The sequence below is a fragment of the Urocitellus parryii genome, chromosome 4 (assembly GCF_045843805.1).
Source record: "Urocitellus parryii isolate mUroPar1 chromosome 4, mUroPar1.hap1, whole genome shotgun sequence".
Taxonomy (NCBI): Eukaryota; Metazoa; Chordata; class Mammalia; order Rodentia; family Sciuridae; genus Urocitellus; species Urocitellus parryii.
Genome location: NC_135534.1, coordinates 76,372,393 through 76,390,791, shown reverse-complemented (window position 1 = coordinate 76,390,791; position 18,399 = coordinate 76,372,393). Strand labels below are relative to the sequence as shown.

The following is an 18,399-nucleotide window of genomic DNA, read 5'->3' as shown; positions in this document are numbered from 1 at the left end:
ATATGCTGCCTACAGGAGACGCATCTGATAGGAAAAGATATTCATAGACTGAAGGTGAAAGGGTGGGAAAAATCATACCACTCATATGGACTGCGGAAACAAGCAGGAGTGTCCATACTCATATCTAATAAAATAGATTTCAAGCCAAAGTTAATCAAAAGGTATAAAGAAGGACACTTCATACTGCTCAAGGGAACCATACACCAACAAGACATAACAATCATAAATATATATGCCCCAAACAACGGTGCTGCTATGTTCATCAAGCAAACGCTCCTCAAGTTCAAGAGTCTAATAGACCACCATATAATAATCATGGGAGACTTTAATACACCTCTCTCACCACTGGACAGATCTTCCAAACAAAAGTTAAATAAGGAAACTATAGAACTCAATAACATAATTAATAACCTAGACTTAATTGACATATATAGACTATACCACGCAACATCAAGTAATTACACTTTTTTCTCAGCAGCACATGGAACCTTCTCAAAAATAGACCATATATTATGTCACAGGGCAACTCTTAGACAATATAAAGGGGTAGAGATAATACCATGCATCTTATCTGATCATAATGGAATGAAACTGAAAATCAATGATAAAAGAAGGAAGGAAAAATCAAGCATCACCTGGAGAATGAACAATAGGTTGCTGAATGATCAACGGGTTCTAGAAGACATTAAGGAGGAAATTAAAAACTTCCTAGAGTCAAATGAAAACACAGACACAACATATCGGAATCTATGGGACACATTGAAAGCAGTTCTAAGAGGAAAATTCATTGCTTGGAGTTCATTCCTCAAAAAAAGAAAAAACCAACAAATAAATGATCTCATACTTCATCTCAAAATCCTAGAAAAAGAAGAGCAAAACAACAGCAAAAGAAGTAGAAGGCAAGAAATAATTAAAATCAGAGCTGAAATTAATGAAATTGAAACAAAAGAAACAATTGAAAAAATCGACAAAACTAAAAGTTGGTTTTTTGAAAAAATAAATAAAATTGACAGACCCTTAGCCATGCTAACGAAGAGAAGAAGAGAGAGAACCCAAATTACTAGCATACGGGATGAAAAAGGCAATATCACAACAGACACTTCAGAAATACAGATGATAATCAGAAATTATTTTGAATCCTTATACTCCAATAAAATAGAAGATAGTGAAGGCATAGATAAATTCCTTAAGTCTTATGATCTGCCCAGATTGAGTCAGGAGGATATAGACAACCTAAACAGACCAATAACAATAGAGGAAATAGAAGAAACCATCAAAAGATTACCAACTAAGAAAAGCCCAGGACCAGATGGGTATACAGCAGAGTTTTACAAAACCTTTAAAGAGGAACTAACACCAATACTTTTCAAGCTATTTCAGGAAATAGAAAAAGAGGGAGAACTTCCAAATTCGTTCTACGAGGCCAACATCACCCTGATTCCGAAACCAGACAAAGACACTTCAAAGAAAGAAAACTACAGACCAATATCTCTAATGAACCTTGACGCAAAAATCCTCAACAAAATTCTGGCGAATCGGATTCAAATACATATCAAAAAAATTATACACCATGATCAAGTAGGATTCATCCCTGGGAGGCAAGGCTGGTTCAATATACGGAAATCAATAAATGTTATTCACCACATCAATAGACTTAAAAATAAGAACCATATGATCATCTCGATAGATGCAGAAAAAGCATTCGACAAAGTACAGCATCCCTTTATGTTCAAAACTCTAGAAAAATTAGGGATAACTGGATCATACCTCAACATTGTAAAAGCCATCTATGATAAGCCACAGGCCAGCATCACTCTGAATGGAGAAAAATTGAAGGCATTCCCACTAAGATCGGGTACAAGACAGGGATGCCCTCTCTCACCACTTCTGTTCAACATAGTCCTCGAAACACTGGCCAGAGCAATTAGACAGACGAAAGAAATTAAAGGCATAAAAATAGGAAAAGAAGAATTTAAATTATCACTGTTTGCAGATGATATGATTCTATACCTAGCAGACCCAAAAGGGTCTACAAAGAAGCTATTAGAGCTAATAAATGAATTCAGCAAAGTGGCAGGATATAAGATCAACACGCATAAATCAAAGGCATTCCTCTATATCAGTGACAAATCCTCTGAAAGGGAAATGAGGACAACTACTCCATTCACAATATCCCCCCAAAAAATAAAATACTTGGGAATCAACCTAACAAAAGAGGTGAAAGATTTATACAATGAAAATTACAGAACCCTAAAGAAAGATATAGAAGAAGACCTTAGAAGATGGAAAAATATACCCTGCTCATGGATAGGCAGAACTAACATCATCAAAATGGCAATATTACCAAAAGTTCTCTATAAGTTCAATGCAATGCCAATCAAAATCCCAACAGCATTTCTTGCAGAAATAGAAAAGAGAATCATGAAATTCATATGGAATAATAAAAGACCCAGAATAGCAAAAACAATGCTAAGCAGGAAGTGTGAATCAGGCGGTATAGCGATACCAGACTTCAAACTATACTACAGAGCAATAGTAACAAAAACAGCATGGTACTGGTACCAAAACAGGTGGGTGGACCAATGGTACAGAATAGAGGATACAGTAACCAATCCACAAAACTACAACTATCTTATATTTGATAAAGGGGATAAAAGCATGCAATGGAGGAAGGATAGCATCTTCAACAAATGGTGCTGGGAAAACTGGAAATCCATTTGCACCAAAATGAATCTGAATCCCTATCTCTCGCCATCCACAAAAGTTAACTCAAAATGGATCAAGGAGCTTGATATTAAATCAGAGACACGGCATCTGATAGAAGAAAAAGTTGGTTATGATCTACATACTGTGGGATCAGGCTCCAAATTCCTCAATAGGACACCCATAGCGCAAGAGTTAACAACTAGAATCAACAAATGGGACTTACTCAAACTAAAAAGTTTTTTCTCAGCAAAAGAAACAATAAGAGAGATAAACAGGGAGCCTACATCCTGGGAACAAATCTTTACTCCACACACTTCAGATAGAGCCCTAATAACCAGAATATACAAAGAACTCAAAAAATTAGACAATAAGATAACAAATAACCCAATCAATAAATGGGCCAAGGACCTGAACAGACACTTCTCAGAGGAGGACATACAATCAATCAATAAGTACATGAAAAAATGCTCACCATCACTAGCAGTCAGAGAAATGCAAATCAAAACTACCCTAAGATACCATCTCACTCCAGTAAGATTGGCAGCCATTCTGAAGTCAAACAACAACAAGTGCTGGTGAGGATGTGGGGAAAAGGGCACTCTTGTTCATTGCTGGTGGGACTGCAAATTTGTGCAGCCAATTTGGAAAGCAGTATGGAGATTTCTTGGAAAGCTGGGAATGGAACCACCATTTGACCCAGCTATTCCCCTTCTCGGTCTATTCCCAAAAGACCTAAAAAGAGCATGCTACAGGGACACTGCTACATTCATGTTCATAGCAGCACAATTCACCATAGCAAGATTGTGGAGTCAGCCTAGATGCCCTTCAATAGATGAGTGGATAAAAAAAAATGTGGCATTTATACACAATGGAGTATTATTCTGCAGTAAAAAATGACAAAATCATAGAATTTGGAGGGAAATGGATGGCATTAGAGCAGAGTATGCTAAGTGAAGCCAGTCAATCTTTAAAAAACAAATACCAAATGACTCCTTTGATATAAGGGGAGTAAACAAGGACAGGGTAGGGACAAAGAGCTTGAGAAGAAGATGTACATTAAACAGGGATGAGAGGTGGGTGGGAAAGGGAGTGAGAAGGGAAATCGCATGGAAATAGAAGGCGATCCTCAGGGTTATACAAAATGACATATAAGAGGAAAGGAGGGGTAAGACAAGATAATACAAAGGGAAGAAATGATTTACAGTAGAAGGGGTAGAGAGAGAAAAGGGGAGGGGAGGGGAGGGGAGGGGAGGGGAGGGGAGGGGAGGGGAGGGGAGGGGAGGGGAGGGGGGATAGTAGAGAATAGGACAGACAGCAGAATACATCAGACACGAGAAAGGCAATATGTCAATCAATGGAAAGGTAACTGATGTGATACAGCAATCTGTATACGGGGTAAAATTGGGAGTTCATAACCCACCTGAATCAAACTGTGAAATATGATGTATTAAGAACTATGTAATGTTTTGAATGACCAACAATAAATAAAAAAAAATAAATAAAATAAAATAAAATTTCAATAGATAAACACTCCAAATGAATACACAGGGTGATAGAATTCAAGTGACTCCAGTTCTGTTCCTTTATCTTTTCAATCACTGTGCAGTTATTGTTTATTCTAAATCTATCATTTAAACAAAGGAATATGTACTTCCATAGGAGCTGAAAACATGAACAGCACCCAAAGAATGCTCAAATATTTGTGAACCATAAGAAAACTGTAAGACACTCTCTGAACTAACTTCCATGTTTGCAAAATGTTTGTTATAGAATAAATAATAAATAGGCTAGCTTTAAACTGTTTGCTGCAAGTATTTTTTTTTCATACAAACTCTTAAAGAAATGATCTGCTCCAAGGGTCAAACACACTAGGATGCCTATTAGACTGCAAGTCTGTCAGGCTCCAATGCTTATGATAATGTTTCCCCTATTTCATCCCAACCCTTATAGAGTTCTAACTGTCCCTGTGTCTATTTCTTAATCCTGGAAACCTGACATTCTTACCAGTAGAGTTGGTTATTTGGATTAAATTGTGTCCATCTAAAGACTCACAAACTTATATTCTTCTCCTGAGGTGAACAGTACCTTAGAGCTTAGTGGCCATGGTTGCTTTAGGGATTGGTTCTTTCTGTAGTAGAGAGCTCTAGATGAGGCATTAAAATAGTGGATTGTGGGAAAAACCAATGTGTGGGGAACACTACAAGAGACAAATGACTTTTCCCTCCTCATAACTGAACCCTGTGTGCACAGGAGTTGATGTTATTCTCATCTGACAGGTTATCTGAAGTAAAAGGAACATTAAATCAAATGGTATTGAGATGGATTGAGTTATGAAATAGAATGGTCCAAATGACACTAGTGATAGGACAGTATGACTATGGGGACTGCCATTTGGTTGCAGCAAAGAGGAAAGGGTTCAGTTCTTTCAAGGGTTGGAAATTGTGCCAAATGGGATAATGGTGATGATGGACTACCAAGAGAGAAGCACAGAGGAGGCCTTTGTGCCATTTGCTTCAAAGGAGATAGCAGAAAATACTCTGGGGGAAACACAAGGAAAGAATAGGGCACAAGTATATTGAGATCTTCAGAAGTAGCAAGAGTGAAATCAAAGAATTTTATGACCCACCAAGAAGATTGCTGAGACAGCTACCAGAACTACATTATAGACCAATAGGAGAAAGAGGTGGTTATTATGGAGCTGGGTGTGGAAGTACATATGATAGAATGTGACAAGGAGGTGATGGAAATGATGTAGTTATGGAGGTGTCTATGACTATTGTGGCTATAATAATTAGGCTATGGAAAGGATGGCTTGGATGACAGAATGGGAGATAGAAGAGGTATGGGAGGTCATGGCTATTGTGGAGCTAGTGATGCAAGTTCAGGTTTTCATAGTGGCCATTTAGTACATATGAGAGGGTTGCCTTTTCATGCAACTGAAAATGATATTGCTAATTTGTTCTCACCACTAAATACAATATGAGTTCATATTGATATTGGAGCTGATGGCAGAGCAATAGAAGAAGCAGATGTAGAGTTCATAACAGAAGAAGATGCAATAGCTACCATGTCTAAAGATAAAAATAACATGCAACATTGATAATTGAATTTTTCTTGAATTTACTCCTGGAGGTAGCTCTGGAATGAGAGTTTCTACAATGGGAGGCTATAGCAGAGATAGAATGGATAATCAGGGAGGTCTTTCCATATTCTTGTGTGTATTTAGTCAGGATCCTCTAGAGAAACAGAACCAACAGGATATATGTATAGGTATGATTATCAAAAGGGTATTTATTAGATTGGCTTACACAACAAGAAGTTGAATAGTTCTGCAATTACCATCTGTAGTTCAGAGAGCTGCATAGTACAAGAAACTGAAGTCTCAGAAAAAGAGGGTTTACTGATGCACCCCAGTCTGGGACCAAAGGCCTGGAAACTATAGAGACACTGGGCAAAATCTGCTTTGGAAGAGTGAGGGAGCTAGTGTCTGATGTGCTCAGATGATTGCAGCAGTCATCAAGAACTTATTGAAGAATAATAGAGCTTGCATCTGCTGTTGTTTCCTTGTTCTTCTAACTTTTCTTCCATCCAAGCCTTCAACCTATTGGACAGTACTGCCCAGACTTATAGTAGGTCTCCAGTTAGCTGTCCTACATGCCAATCATTCATAGAAACACCCTCATTGACACACCCAAAAGACACTTAATCTTATATATCTTTTATTCCAATCAAGTCAATGATTCAGATTGATCATTGCATTGTTCTTCTTCAATTCTTTTCCTCCTTGTTCTTTCATGTGTTCTTTCATTTTCATTGTAGAGGGTCTTTTACCTCCTTGGTTACATTTATTGTTAGTTTTTTTTTGTTGTTGTTTCTTTTCTTTCTTTCTTTTGAAACTATTATAAGTGGGATTGTTTTTCTGATTTATTTCTCAGCATATTTCTTTCTCAGGTACATAGGAAAGCTATTGATTTTTGAATGTTAATTTTATAACCTGCTACTTTTCTAAATTTGTTTTTTAGTTCTAGAAGTCATTTGGTGGGACTTTTTGGATCTTCTGAGTATAAGATCATGTTATCTGCAAAGGATGATAATTCGACTTCTTCCTTTCCTCTTTTTATTCCTTTTATTTCCTTCTCTTGCCTAATTGCTCAGGCTACAATTTATAGTACTATATTAAATAGAAGTGGTGAAAGTGAACATCTTTATCTTATTCCAGATTTTAAAGTAAATATTTTCAATCTTTCTCCATTCCCACACTGTAGTTCTAAGGCTGAACGTGCCCACCTTTTCAGGAGATTAATAAAACAACAGATATCTTACTTTTCCAGAAATAAGCTGACTCTTATAGAAAACTAAAGAAAACTGAGGAGTTTAGTTTTGGACATGATGAGTTAAGGATCACCTATTCTCCATTCAGGTGGGGTATTAACTAGGCAGTTGGATATGCAGTCAAGTTCAAGAGAGAAAATGAGAATTGAACTAAAATGTGAGAAGACAAATAATATTTAATTTAGCTGAATTATAAGGTGTGGGAAAGGCAGCGGGAGAAGATAAGACTGGAAATGTAATTTAGGGATAAGATGTTCAAGGATTTAAGTCAAATATATACATTCTAAGGCTTTCAGATGAGGATGTGACAAATAACTTCCTGGCTGAAGCACAGCAATTATGAGGGTCAGTACTCACAGTTGAGAATGAATATCTAAGCCCACAAGCCTTCAGCACTGGCAAGTTCAAGCTTAATGATGCCTAGATGCCTATAGACCTGCCAACTCCCTTCTACTCTGAAAGAAAAAAGAAGGGAAACAGCAACAGCTGAAATGATAATACTCTGAAACTCTGCTTCTTCTACCTCCTGTTTCCAAGGGACAAGATGTGAAATGAATCATGTAAAAATGTACCACAAGTGATCTTAACCAGAATATGTAAATGTGTTCTCTCAACCAGGGATGTGGAGCTAAAGAACACTGATACCATTTGGTGTGTTTGCTGCTAATACCAAACACCAAGAAGTATGAATAAATCAAGCATTGGAATTCAGTGCTTTCTTTGCTTTAGTTATGGCAGTATTGGGCAGCTGGGCCACCAAAATTCTTCTGCAATGGTAGGCTCATCTGTAAAGCAGCAGCAAAAAAAGAGCCCTGTCCCTTTAAGAGAACCTCCTGGTGACTATTTATTAAACTTTTTCTGCCTGATACGTCTTGTGTTAAAAACTTTATATATAGGATCCCATTTAAAATCTATAACAAACATTTTTGGGTGGCAGAGCCAGTTGAGACATAATGACTTATCTTATAGTCAATACTCCAGAACTAAACTCAAGGAATATTTTCTGAAAAGAGGACTATAAATTTAACTTTATAAAACAAAAATTTTTCATTAAAAACTTCTATATTAGTGTTGGGAGGGGAGGGGAGGGGAAGGGGGGAAAGGAAGGACAGCAGAATAAAATAGACATTATTATTGCTGTATGTATATACGTGACTGCATGACCAATGTAATTCTGCAACCTGTACACTCAGAAAAATGAGAAATTATACCCAATCTAAATTCAAATGTATGATATGTCAAGATCATTGTACTGTCATGTGTAACTAATTAAAACAAATTAAAAAATTTAAAATAAAACTTCTATATTTAAATTCATTTCTACTACTGATATGTACTGCAAGTGATCCATAAACCTACAGTTTGCTTTAGAGTTCCCTAGGGTTATGGAACAAAGAGGTATGCATTTGAAAGCTTCAGGGAAATAATTAATCATAATACTAAAGATGCATGAATGTTATTTCACGAGTTTTTGGCCTGCTTCTACTTTGTGTGGGTAGGAAAAGACTACATGCTTTTGTTTTTCAATTACCTAGGAGTGCTAAATAGTCTTTCTTTGACTCAATGTGCTATATTACTAAAATACTGATTTTTATTTTACATAGTGCATAACATTTTTGAGTACTGAATAAGCAATATTTTTACCCAAGAACTTTCTCTTCTATATGTATATAGTAACATTATTATAACACAGGGAACTCCTGTCCCAAAGGCTATAATTCTGCCCATCAGTAGGAAAAGGGGGCTTTTTAAGGGGTGATTCACCGAGAAAATTTCAGAGAAAATGAGATTAGGAAGAAGAAGATCAGAGAAAAGAAGATTAGGAAGGAGAAATTCAGGGAGAAGAAATTTGAGAAAAAGAAGGAAAAAAACATGTAACTTTCAAAGCAACAAGGGCTACAGTCAAAGCATGGAGTGAACCCCTGTTATACCCTAAGTCATTTAAAAGTTAATCTAGCATGCAAGAGATTTTTTTTTGGGGGGGGGGTAGAGTTGGGGTTTGGGAAGATATTTTGCATTTGCATTTCATTTCTTTTGTCTCTGAAACTGATGTGAAGAAAAACATCACATTCATTTGAAATCTGAACATCAATTTAGATTATATCTTTCTTGATTAACTTGTCCAATTAAACTGTTCACACCTGATTTAATTTGTCAAAATGAACTGTTTATACATGTTAATCAATATATACGTGCTTTGGATTACACACACACACACACACACACACACACACACACACACACACACACAATTTTAATTGAACCAATCTTTCAATTTAAGTTTCCTGGTGGAGAGTCTGATCCAGGAAGGAAAATCTTTAAGCCCAGGGCAAATGGAGAACTGATTTGAGTAAAAGCATCCCAGTACCAGTGAAAGTTTGGCACCTTCTAAATTCTGAAAATGCTTAGCTTCTCTTTTATTTTGCCATTAAAAATTGGAAAACAAACCTCCGAGGAAAACATGATAGGGCACGTGGAGTCAGGCACATTGGGAAATGTAAGTCTTCTGTCTTTGTTCCCAAAGCAGGGGAGCCCTACATGCCACCTGATGTGAGGCTGTGGACATGCACATACATGGATTTCAGAATGTGCCATGCCATGCTCTCAGAAACCAGTAATCCCAAGAATGGTTCTTCTGAAGTCTGCTGGGTTTTAAAAGCAAAGAGAATAGCACAGATCTAAAAATATTCTTTGAAATTTTCCATTAGTAGTAAAAACTTTAACTCTTAAAAGTGACCTTGGGCAGGCTGAATTACAAGTTTCCCACTTAGGGCAGGAAGTTTATCAGGCCAGAAGTAATTGTCACCCATTATAAACAGATCCACCATGGATCTGTCAACAATGGCTTAACAGAGAGCCTCTCTTGGGTCACAGAAGTATCAGACACAGAGTTGGGAGGAAGCTCTTTTTCTAGCTATCATCAATTACTTGTGTGACCTTGACCTTGAAGAGAACTGCCAGGTCTAATATTCTCTAATATGAGCACTTTCATAATCCATGCTTTGGAACCAATGTGAACGAGAAAATTTTATACAAGAGAGTACACAATAAAGGTATTTCCTGGCTCTAGGCCTTGGCTTTCATCATTTATAAAATGAGTTGGCGTAGAATGGGGAACTAAAATTATCTCCTGAAATGTAGTCCAGCTTAACATGTGCTAGTTTTTACAAGGAGAACACCATGTGAGAAACTTTAAAAAACAGAAACAAAACTTCTACCCTCAAGAAGGTTCCAACCTAATTATCAAAAAAATATTCAGAAACACAAATAATAAAATAGTCTACAGATAGAAATTTGGCAATCTAATAGATTTCAATATTAGCAAGTATCTGACTCTTTGAAACACTAATAATAGCAATATATAAAATGCTAAAATGTGTAGCATAGAAAATAGTGTGAAAGGTGGTAATCCTTCATTCTTTTCTTGGCTCCCCATCCTACTGTGCATTGGGTCCTAACTTTTATAAGTAAATTCCACAACCTCTATTTGCATGTAGCTCTTAGCACTGCAATCAAACTTAGGGCTTAGGGAAATATCTTGCCCATTTTTTGTGGCTTATCTCAGTAAGGTATCAATCCTGCTACTTAAGTTAGTTTGGTTCCTTTGACTTGTACCTCATTCATTCATTCAACAGAGTAGCTAAGTACTTTGCTAGGTGTTGGGAGTGCAAAGGAAAATAAGCCCAAACTTAAACATCACTTACACAAGATCAAATTATGTGATTCTTCAGTGTAGAGTGCCTGACCTCCCTGCATCTCTCTTGAAGTTCTTACAAGTTGTTATAGGCATCAGTAGTTTATTCTTGTTTTATTGCAGAGTAGTATCACACGCTGTGAATGTGTTATGGTTTGGTCAACCTTTCACTTATTGAATGGCATTTGTTTTCAGTTTTTTGCTGTTATGCATAAAGCCACTATAAACATTTAACTATTCTTGGAGGTTTGTAGTGATGGCTTATTGTAATCTAATTGGTATTTGCCTAATGGGTAATGTTGTTTAATATCTTTTCATTCATTTTTTTTGCCATCCATGTCTCCTTTTATCCACTTCATTACTGATTTTTTTCTGTTGATTTCAAAAGGGTGTGTGGATGCATGTACAGTTGTGTGTATGGCCTTTGACCTTTGTCAGATACATAATTTGCAAATATTTTCTTCCACTCACTAGCTTGTCTTTTCTTCCTTTATTAAGATAATCTTTTTATAGAGTGGGGTTTTTAATTTCAATGAAGTCTAATTTGTTCATTTTTCTTTTATGGATTGTGCATTTGGTATTATCTCTTATATCCCTTCACTTACCCTAGATCCCAAGATTCTCTCCAGTTTTTCCCCCCAAGGGTTTTATAGATTTGTGTTTCACATTTAAATCCATTATCCATTTCTGAATTTATATTTATATATAATGTAAGGTTTAGGTAAAGTTCATTTTTTTTTGCCCAGAAATATCCAATTGTTCCCAGCACAATTTGTTGAAAATAAAACAGGAATTTTGAGATGAAACTAGATTCTCTGCCTCACCAATTTCTTTTTTTAAATTTTTTTATTTGTTTTACTTAGTTACACATGACAGTACAATGATTTTGACATATCATACATTTGAATATGATGGGATATAATTTCTCATTTTTCTGAGTATACAGGTTGCAGAAAGAAATTGATGATGTAGTGCATATATATGTGACTGCATCACCAATTTCTTTCTGGGTTCTTGTCACAAATTTGAAGAATAAAATCCATGGACAATAATGGAAGGGAAGAGTAAACAGAAGAGGATTTTATTTTAAGTGAGAAGAGAACAATGTGGGAGGGGACCTGATAGCAGGAAAATCCATTTTGGGGTACTAGCCTAAGGGCTTATATAGTTTTGGGGGGTATGAGAATTGATCAAAATCTGTGTTAAACAGGCATTGGAAAAATACCAAAGTCATTGGCTGTGTCCTTAACCTTTGAGTGTTAATTTTTCCTTTAACTCCCATCTGGTTCATACCCACCTTCCATTTCCTGCTCTAAGGACAAAGGAGTTGGCTCGAATGTTCTGGCTGCTGTGCTTCATGCTCTGTACAATGAATAAGGCCTTGATGGAGCCCATTAATGTTTCTACAGGTTAGTTTAACACGGTCTTTGCATTTGAACAATACCTTAATTGGGGCCCATTACTCTGATTGCCTAACCATTGTCTATTGTGATTCAAAAAGACACATACTTTCTCCACTGAGATTTCTTTCTTTCTTTTTTTTTTTTTTTTTTTAACATCCGTGATCAACATTTAAAATTGACTTGCATGAAAGCTGTGGTCCAGGCCCTCACAGAGCTCTCAGGGAAACAACAATCATAGCAGTTTAAGATACTAGAGGGAAACAACAATCATAGCAGCTTAAGATACTAAGTTAGGAGTGGGTATGCTCAGAGTACTGGGAAAGCAGAGGAGGCTGTGCCCCAGTGACTGGGTTCCTGTCCACATTCCTGTATTGCCCTGTAGCTAAGTGCCTGGGCCCTGAAGTCTGCTTACAGGTTTAATCTGTTGCATTGGAACACTGGCTCCTGAACTATACTCCCAGATTTTTTACCTCAGATCTCTGCTCCTCCCGCAACAGGGTAATAAGACCCTCATTCTAGGTTCACTTCAGCCAACCCAGATGCTATATTCCAATGCATACACCTGCAGTTTCTGCATTTTTGTTTGGAGTTTCCTACCCAGATCAGGGAAACTAGGGTTGAGTGACATGCTGAGTAGTTTGAATTAAAAGACATGAGAAAATGTCAGAAGTAAAGTCCCTCTCTGACCTTCTCCTGCTCTTTTTTTCTGCTATTCTCCTTTCTCCCCCAAGGCAGAACATAGAAAGCAGAATTCCCCAAGGTGGAATTCTCTCCCCCAAAGGTGGCCATAAAACCTAGAGCTATTACTCTAAACTTTCCCCTACTCTCTGTGTAAGAGTTGGCCATAAATAAATTCTCTCATTTACCTTGTCTTATAGATCATAGCAGCCTCATTCAAGAAGGGGTCTTGCCTTGTATCCCAAAGGAAGGAATGCCACATAGAAAGACCCAGAAATATTCTAACAGATAGGTCTTGCTGGTTTTTCTTCTCAGCCTATTGCCATGAGGTCAGACTCTTTTTGTTCAGTCACATTTCCACATGGCTGTCCATTCTTCATTAAATGGACAGTTTTCCCTGGGTCTTTTGAGTCTTCAAGTCTTCATTTCTTAAGGCTCCTATCTTTTCTTTACTTTCTTTCTTTTTTTCTTTTTTTGTACCAGAGAAAGAACCCAGGTGCACTCAACCACTGAGCCATATCCCCAGCCCTTTTTATTTATTTATTTTTTATTTTCAGACAAGATCTTGCTGAATTGCTTAGGGCCTCACTAAGTTGCTGAAGCTGACTTTGAACTTGCAATCCTTCTGCCTCGGCTTCCTGAGCCACTGGGATTATAGGCATGCACCACTGTGCCTAGCTCCTATGTCATTTAAAACTGATTAAATATATCTGTTATGCTTTTCTCTAGATATCCTGACTTTTGTAATAAGGTGTTGTCCATGACCCTTATGAATTGGGGTAAAGAAAGGTAATATCACAATATCACACCACTCAGTTTTATTCTGAGTCTGGATTAAAGAGAAAGTGGACAGAGAACATAATGGAATGTTTCTTGCTAGACTGACAGCCTATTCCATTTAAGCTTATTGGTCCTCAATGCATAAAGTATATATTAATAACAATACAAAATAATAATAGCATAATAATAATGATAATCCATTATGTGGCCTACATATCTGGAGAGCTGGTCTTCATGGTTAAGTGGGTTAGCCACAGAATTGCTTCACTTCTCCATCTGAGGGTTGGGCACTGACCTCATTTAGCAATTTTTGCATAAGTATCTATAAGGTCTGAACTCTGAATCAGTGTTTGAAGAAAATTCATCCTTGTACAAACAACTAATGATGTTGTTGGCATGGGGTAGTTTCTCTTCTATGGTGATAGTGTCTGCTAGAAACCAAAGCACATTTTTTTTTTCTTCTGTACTAATAGCTAGAAATGTGATTCATCAATTAAGGACTGAAAACACTGGCCTCTTTCATAAATTCAATGTTCAGATGTTATTCAACTAAAGCCATCCTATTCTGTGGAAGGCTTGGCATATAGTCAAGACTTGAAAGGAAAAATTCTAAGTATGACCTATTAGCACTGAAGAACTTTCTCTCTAGAAAGATTTATTCATTAATGAATGTCTCCTGTCTTGGGATGTGTGCTAATTAGTCATAAACTGAAGAGATGATCTCTATTAAAGTAATGTTAAGTACTGTAACACATAAATGTCAAAATATTAACAGCTGAATAAAATTGAGATGCGTTTCTTACTCACTCAAATGGGTGTTCCTACATAGTGACTGATTCTGTTCTAAGTAGTAATTAGAGAACCCAGGTTCCCTCCATCTTAGAGCTCCTCCATCTTCAATATTGGCTTCCAAGATTGTTAACTTGGCAGAAAGAGCACAGAGGATTCCAATTGGGTTTTTCCTAGTGTCCAGGTCGACAACTAGCTCATATCATTTCTGCTCACAGTCTATTGACCAGAACCTAATCTCATGGCCACACTAATTTTAAGGATTCTGGGAAATGTCATAAAACTGTGCCCATGGGTAAGAGTAACAGGTTTCATGAACTTCTGATGTCTTCCATTGTCCCTGAAGTCACTGCATATCAGTGGTCTAAAACTAAACATGAAATTTGCAAATATTTGGAAATCTTCCAGGGTATACAGCTCTATAGAGAGTAGCTTGCTGAATGTGATGATAAAAATGAATGTTGGGTTGTTGATGTTGCAGAGTTCCTGATGAGCTTGAGTTTGCCACCAAAATTTTTTAATATTGCTTTTTAAAAATCTATATACAAATGGTGTATAAATTGTTGATATCCTTCCTTTGGAAATATATAAATGATGAGTGGTCATGACTATAATTCACAAATATTCACTGATAATTAATACATTGTCTAAGAATTAAGCAATTATTTTCCTAGAGAGGATATATATATATATATAATGTGTATATATATTAGGATATTAAAGTGTATATATATATTAGGATATATATATATATATATTAGGATATATATATTAATGTATATATATATATTAGGATATATAATATATATTAGTAAATATATTAGGATATATATAATACTATATATATATATAGTATTCGTATATATATTATATATATAATATATATAGTATTAGCTCCAAATGTAACCTGGAATTATACCAGAGTTTAAATTATGTCATATTCTAACTTCATTAATTAAGACTTTTTAATTGCAAGTAATAGAGATCAACAAGCTAGTTTATGCTCAAAAGGGAAATTGTTATAAGGATAGAGAGGTTTTATGTAGAATTCTGGGGTAGAAATACAGGTAGGGCTCAAAAAAGGACAGAAACTAGGAGCTGGAAGGCTGTCATGACTGTCCCCTCTACTACTCTCATTAGGATAATTTCATAATTTTCTCTGCCTGCTACACTTCTCCAACCACACTATTGGAATCTGCCTCATAAGACTCTCAAGTTTATGTGTTTCAGCCACAAGCAGAGACTTGCAGTTTCTGAATCCCAGTTTCAAATTTCTGTGTTGGGGGAAAAAAATCTGGTTGTTTCAACTTGAATTCTATGTTCATCACTGGTCCCAATAAATAATGATAATGGAGACATATTCTGTCCAAAATTAGCTTCCAGGGGCCACCTCCCATAAATGTGGGTTTAGTTCCCAGAAAAGAGAGTAAGAGAGAATTCTGCTAACAAATGTCTTATCTCTCTGGGCCTCAGTTTCCTCATCTATAAAAACGGAGATAATGCTACCTAACCCAAATAGTTATTTTGAGGATTAAATGACACAAGATATATAAAGTCCAGTATTGGCAGAAATAAGATATTCAATAATTAATTAATACATGCATATAAATCAATATTATATCACTTCATTTATCAGAGGTTGGTTATAAGCTCAAGACATAAAGCTGGATGAACAGGTAGAAGCTTTAATACGGGGGTAATTAGATTTTTATTAGAGCACTGTAGTTATACATAGTAGTTGGGTTCTTTTTGACAAAATCTTACATGCATGAAATTTGATTTCAATCCCATTTGTCCCACTTTCCCACCCCTTCTACCTCCCTCTATTCTCCTTCCTCTACTCTACTGATCTTCCTTTTGCTCATTTATTTACTTATTTTTGGTTGATACTTTCTACATATACATAAAGGTGAAATTCTCTGTGGTATATTTATATATGCATATAATGTGATTTTGTTAAATTCTTTTCATATTTCCTTCCCTTTCCCATCCCTTCTCCCTCCCTCCCACTCAATCTCCTTCTGCTCTACTGATCTTCCCTATATCTTTGTGATATTCAGTTATGCCCTTCACCCTCCCCCACACACACATCATAATCAGATTTCAACTTTATGCAACTGCAATTTTTCATGATGTATCAATGAAAACTTGAGTTATGTGTGAATGATGAAAATATTAGGGTCTGAAACCCTAATATAGATTTGTAGGCTTTCCAAGTTCCACATCTTAGCTTTTAAACAAGCACTTATGGAAGTGAAAATATCCATATTATACAGTAGAAAACTATTATTGTTAGCTCATATGACTTAATATACAACAGGTAAAGCAGAGAAGGTTTTATATAAAGAATTATTTCCCTGGCTTCTACCTGTTACTGAGTTGGAAGTTCATGACCAGAAATAGTCTTTAATGCTGTATTTATTATTCTAAACCTCCTTGAAAACAAAACAGAGTTACAGGAGAAATCCATCAAACCCTATGCCAAACACTTTGTGGCTACGCTGTAGACAGATTAGGTTTTCCTTTGTTCCATCTACCATCTCTTATGGAAAACCAAAGGCAAGATCCTTTGAAGCTATTCAGGCTTTGCTTACAGACATTTCTGAGGTAATCTCTGCATTATTTTCAAATACAACATGGAGTATCCTTTCGGAAAACATATTCCTCTCAGGAAATATCCACTATGCATCTCTCTTCCATGAAACCGACATCTCTAAATTTCACTTTCCAAAGCCTAACAGAGAGGAAGCTGCCAAGAAAATCCTTCATTGAGATTTCAATGCCCAAGGAACTGAGGCTATTACTTTCACTCATCTTACCCCTTTACTGTCAATCTCCCCCATAGAGGGGCCCTATCACATCAGTGACACAATCATCACTATGTGAGATGAATGTATAAATGAGAAGAGAATTACAGATTCCAAATAATACACGTAGATATTTCTTCCTCAAGGACATAGTAAAAAATTGGCTAATAGGCTTACCATAAGAAAAATGTCGGGGCTGGGGATGTGGCTCAGCGGTAGCGCGCTCGCCTGGCATGCGTGCGGCCCGGGTTCGATCCTCAGCACCACATACCAACGAAGATGTTGTGTCCGCCGAGAACTAAAAAATAAATATTAAAAATTCTCTCTCTCTCTCTGTCTCTCTCCCCTCTCTCACTCTCTCTTAAAAAAAAAAATGTCTATAAATCATTAGAAAAAAATAACAATATAAATATGAATATTTAAAACAAATTGTCATTTTATAGAAAAGTAATTATGAGTAGACAATAAAAATATAAAAATATTTTCACTCTCATTAGTGACAAGGAAAGCACAAATTAAGATTACAATGTAGTATTATTATTTCCCATTTGATTAACAAAAACAGTGAAACTTATTGATCATTGTTTTGTGTGGGGCTGGAAAGAGGAATATTTTTGTATACATTGATAAGAATATAAATTGCTATAACTTTAGAGGGAGTAACTGAATAGTATCTATTAAATTTTTTAATGCAAATATATATATTTTTTCCTTTTTAGAAAATCATTTTATTTTTATTTTAACTGATAAGTAATAACTATATATTTATAAAGTACAATGTAATGTTTTGATACATGTGCACATTGTGGAATGATTAAACCCACTTAATTTCCATATCCATCACCTAAAATATTCATTACTTCTTTGTGATAAGAACACTTAACATTCTCTCTCATAGCTATTTTGCAATACAGCATCCATGATTATTAACTCTAGTCATCTTGCTGTAAAATAGAACACCAAAATTTATTCCTATTCACCAGCATCTTCCCTTTCTCTGTCCCGACCCCTGCCTCTGACAACCACTATTGTATTCCCCAACTTTTTTAGCTTCAAATGTGTATTTATTGTAAATCAACACTTTCACTCCTAAGATTTTTGTTATTCGTCAGTAAAACCATGTAAGCATGCTAATATAGTTTTTAATAGAAAACAATGAAAAATCTTCCATTTCTAATGGTTGAATGGAGGAATAAATTATATCCAACTC

General features: G+C 36.0%; 1 pseudogene; it reads left to right on the top strand.

Annotated features, from left to right (window-relative positions):
* Positions 1-5,024: 5,024 nt before the first annotated feature.
* Positions 5,025-6,029, top strand: LOC113191689 (heterogeneous nuclear ribonucleoprotein H3 pseudogene; annotated as a pseudogene).
* The last annotated feature ends 12,370 nt before the right edge of the window (positions 6,030-18,399 follow it).